Source organism: Coptis chinensis, chromosome 1, assembly GCF_015680905.1.
Source record: "Coptis chinensis isolate HL-2020 chromosome 1, ASM1568090v1, whole genome shotgun sequence".
NCBI lineage: Eukaryota > Viridiplantae > Streptophyta > Magnoliopsida > Ranunculales > Ranunculaceae > Coptis > Coptis chinensis.
The window spans coordinates 68,053,229-68,058,488 of record NC_141456.1 but is presented as its reverse complement, the minus strand read 5'-3'; positions in this window follow the sequence as shown (position 1 = coordinate 68,058,488).

The window sequence follows — 5,260 nt, the reverse complement described above, 5'->3', positions numbered from 1 at the left end:
CTAGATCTAGATTAAAAAATTAGGTTAGACTCCATTAATTAGTTCCAATAGCTAGTTTTAGATCTAGTTTTTACCTTCAATTAATTAGTGTTAGAACAAAGTAGATTATTATTTAGAATCACTATTAGTTTGATAATAAAGTATTAGTTTTCATTTCAATTTAGTTATTGATTAAATTCTTATTTAATTTTAGTTGTTTTAAATTTATAAATTAGGTTGTCTTCATTTTGATTCTTAGACTATTGTTAAAATTAGATTTATAAAGTTTAAATTAGTTATTAAATTATGACTTGTTATTATTGTTCTTGTGTTGGGAATGATAGTATAATGATATTAGGCTAATCTCCCCATTAGAGGGAGTGATTATGAAGCCTAATGAGGAATAGATTGCTTAATAGAATTATTTCGTTGTGTATGTGTTTCAATAAGTTTAGTTTATTGTATGACTTCCAAAATAAGCATATGATAAATTAAACTAGGGATTGTTGTAATTAAGTCGAGGGACTTGGTTGTAATAATCCTACATGCTAGTAATAATGACTATAGAGATGTAGGTTGTTGCTAGGGATGATAAAGGTTGAGGGTTTAGGTTGAATCGTTGCGTGAAAACCTAAATATGATCTCTTTTCAATGAATAATTCGATTCTTGCATGAAACTAATTATTAGGTGGATTGATTACTCTTCTCTATACTTTCTCTTCTATCAAAATCCTATTTCTATTAGTTTAGTGAATTTAGATTTATTCGAATATATAGTATAATCGTATAATAGAAATTTCACATCACACATTACTCTCACCATTGTTCTTTGTGTTTGATTAGTTAAATTCGTTTAAGTCTAGAGAGTTAAGAGTGGAACAATTCCGTACTCTATATATTGCATGAATATATATATATATATATGAGAGTAGGAAATAAATAATTGATACCGTAAGAATGAGGTTAGAGTAATCTAGTTTAGTTTTTACGGGTTATCAAATGGCGCCGCTGCCATCTTAGTCTCGTTCAAGACAAGAATTCAATTGCTTGAATTCAAGGGGCAATCCCCCATTCTCTACCCACCTACCCTTTTCATTTTTCTTTCTTTTTTCTCATATTTTCGTTACTGTTCACTGTTTTAAGCACAGAGCGCGCCTGCCCTCCTTTGTGTATACGGAATCATAGCAAAGAATGCTGTGGTAAAGGTATTTTTAAATTTCTGAAAATTCTGAAAGTTTTCATGTATAATATTTAAGGTGTTATTGATTTACTGGAATATTTTCATAATTGTCCTAATTGTTTTACCTTGTGGACAAATACGATCTTTACATTGCTGCATTTCAGTTTTCTAACCGTAAATTCTTGAAAAACAGACGAGTAAGGTTACTTAGGCAATTCCAAAAAATTTAAACTTTTTACAGGAGTATCTATCCTAATTCAGGAGTGTGTAGTAAAAATTTGACAAGTTTTTTATTTTTTTTGACCTCCTAACTGGTGGAGTGTTTCCAGTGTATTTCTACTGTTTTGCAAACACTTAATTTCTAGAACAATAGCCGATAAGGAGAGTTTATAGAACTCCAATTGCTCTAAAAGTTTTACAGGAATACCTATGATTTGTCAGGAGTCTCCAATAAAATTTTGGCGATTTTTGTCTCTGTTTTGATTGGTTAACCATTCTGTTGTTTGTATTGTGTCTAAAAACTGTTTCACAAACTTTGAAGGGCAGTAGAAGGACTTTCATAGCTCTGATTGATTTGAAATTTTACAGACTACTTGATAGACGTCTTAGCAAACTACTATAAAAAATTCAAATTTTTTAGTGTGTGCCCCGCGCTCAACCGCCTGGACATTGTGTCAAGCACGACCGCGACCCGCACCCTAGATAGCCTATTTCCAAAAGCCGGCCAACCACCACTGACATTGTGTAAAAACACGCCGACCGCCCTTTACCATAGCAAATTATGAGCGCACCTAGCGCTGAAGCACCTAGAACTTGAGTTAGAAGGGAGTGTGACCCGCGCCCTCTTGTGTACCAGCCCGATTTTTCATAGGTTAGTTCAAGCTTTCATTTCTTCAAGTTATTTAGTATTTCTAACATCATACAAACACTGAGATCGCGTATACAAGACGCTATTCAAATGTGTAGCAAGGAGGCATTCAAGTACTCCTTCTTCTACTCCTCGCCTCTTCTGTCAGAGGAGTTTTAATTCTAGTATAATCAGGCTTATTTTTCGTAGACATAAATACCACACGCCTATCTAGAATTTCACACACTACACCTACATCAATGGCTAAAGAACAAGAGACTCCTCTCTCTTATTTTTACAAAGCCCTAAACGATGGCCCTAAGTCGTGCATCATTCTTCCAGACCTAGTGGGGGATTTTAGAACTCCCCCTAATATATTTAACTTGTTACCGGTTTTTCATGGTTTTGACCACGAGAAGCCTTACCAGCATATGCGTAGGATAGAACAAGTTCTCACTACATTCCATCATCCTAGCGTAAGTCCGGATTAAGTTAAACTTAGGGTGTTTCCTTTCACCTTAGCCGACAAGGCGGCGTCTTGGTTAATTGGCCAAACTCTAAACTCTGTGGACTCATAGGCTCAACTTGTTTAATTGTTCATGGAACAGTTTTACCCACCACTAAAGACAGATGAAATGCTTCACAAGATTCATTTCTTCCGCCAGAATCCTCATGAATCCTTTTCAGAGGCCTGGAATCGTTTCACTGATCTTCTTATTGAATGCCCGCATCATAACCTTGCGAAAGGCACACTTGTTCGTGCTTTCTTCAAGGGGCTTCCACATTATCATAAAGAGGTTCTAGATATCATGACTGGGGGTAGTTTTCTTAGTAAAGGAGCCTTGGAGGCTTATATATTCTTAGAAGATCAATCTAAGAGGAATAACAATTTGGGAGGTAACGACTCTTCCCGCTCTACTCCTTCTTCTTTTGAGGTTAAACCTGATTTCGAGTTTAAAACTCTTATCGATGCCATCTCTGTTCAACAACAACCCACTCTAGTCATGAACATTAAATCTACTCGTTGTAATGTTTATTTTAGTCTTGAGCATTCCGACTTTTATTGTCCTCTTGTCTATGCACAACCACCACCACAACCATCACACTTCAACCAGTTAACTCAACATCAAGGACAAAAGAACTTAGGTAACCAGAATAGAGGTTTAGTGCCCATGACCCAGAACTATCAACATCAAAACATGAACGCTCAACAAGCCTTAAATCCAGTTCAACCATCTACAGAAGTAGTAGTAGTGACCTTGTTAGAAAAACAAAATCAAATTATGCAACAAAACTCCAACTTGATGAAAGATTAGCATGATTAAAACTCTAATATGATGAAACAAACGATGCAAATGATGCAGTCTTTGTGCCAAAAAGTTATTGACATGTCTCCTCACCAAAATAATAACCAAACAGGCGTGTTTCCAAGTCAAGCAGTGCCTAATCCTAAGTCAACAAACACCACCTTTGAAATAAACATTATTCACTGTAATGGTAATATAAACCAAAGGGACCTACAGGCAGTCACTACCCTTTGTTCAGGGAAAGTAGTTGATAACAAAGTAACTATGCCTGAAGACCACCCGCAAACAGAAGCTAAAAATGAAACCATACCAAATACTGTAATAGAAACTGAAGACCCTACACCTGTAGAGGTTCCAATATAGACACCTAGATGGAAAACGGCTAGAGATAAAGCAAAGACTAATAATATTGCTAAATATAGAGATAAACCACCATATCCGGAGAGACTAATTGTATCTAAAAAGGATGAAAACTTTGATAAGATTAGGGAAATGTTTAAAAATCTGACTATAAACCTACTTTTTCTAGATGCTATAAAAAGTCTACCTGGACACGCTAAGTTTCTAAAAGAGTTGTGCACCAAGAAGAGGAAAACTAACATACCCAATGAAGCCTTCTTAACTGAACAATATCCCTCTTTATCTGAACATAACGGAATTGTAAAGTACAAGGACCCTGGTCGTCCTACTGTACAATGCACCTTAGGTGATACCTTCATAACAACTGCTTTATTAGTCCTGGGAGCGAGTGTTAACTTACTCCCTTTTTATTTATATAAACAACTGGGTCTAACAAAACTTCAACCAACTAAAATGACTTTGCAGTTAGCCGCTCGTTCTATTACGTATCCCAAGGGTGTAGTTGAAAACATTCTTGTTAAAGTGCAGGATTTTTACTATCCAACCGACTTTGTTATTCTTGACACAGAAGCTTCTCATGATTCTATTCCCATCATCTTAGGGCGTCCTTTCTTGGCAACCACCAATGTCCAAATCAATTGTCGAGGTGGCTCAATGACTCTTTCTTTTGGAAATCTTTCTGTGAAAGTTAACATGTTTAGACAAAAGCAGAGACAACTAGGTTTTCCTGTAGAAGGTGAAGTTAAGTCTATTGAGAGTTTTGTATATCACATTACTGCTTCCGACGATCTTGTCCCCACACTAGTAGATACCCCTCTTATGGAAGAAGACAAAGATCACAATTTTGACTCCTTGAACATAACTGAACTAGCGAAAGAATTTTCCACCCTACCTTCCGACACTACAAGAGATAGAGTAAACCTCACAATAGACGAGATAGATGAATTCCTCAAAGATGGAGATGAATACCATAATTATATGGATGCGAACAACCTAGATGAGGAATTCAACGAGTTTCTAAGAGCCTGTGATGATCCACCCTCTCAATAACTACCTAAAGAGCCACCTAATACCTTTATTTTCAGATGTGTGCTAATACCAACTGATAAGTGCTCAAAAAGTACAATTTAACCCTTGATTATGCCTCTTGTTTATCCATCTTAGTGGACTAATAGTGTTTGTAAGTTATGTTTTAAGATTCTACAGGTGAAAAAGAGAGTTTTGTAGAATATTAGAGAAAAAGAGATAAAATGGAGCAATTCGGAGCATTAAGGATCACATGGGAAGCCTGTGGACAATCATGGAGAAGGCCAAGGAATTGAAGCTATTAAAGATGTGACTTGGACCTATTTTAAAGCCTATTTGGAAGCCCAAGGCCAAAGGATTCGTTGCTTGGACCAAAACCCGCAAAAGAGGAAAGTAAAAATAGACCAAAGGTGGAAAAATAGAGTCTCGCATTTGAGACGCGACTATCATGCGTCCAGACGTGACCCATGCATTTGGGACGCATAGATCGAGCGTCCAGATGCATTGATTAAGTCTGGGACGCAGGAATAGTGCGTCCAGACACATGAATCGACACTGTAG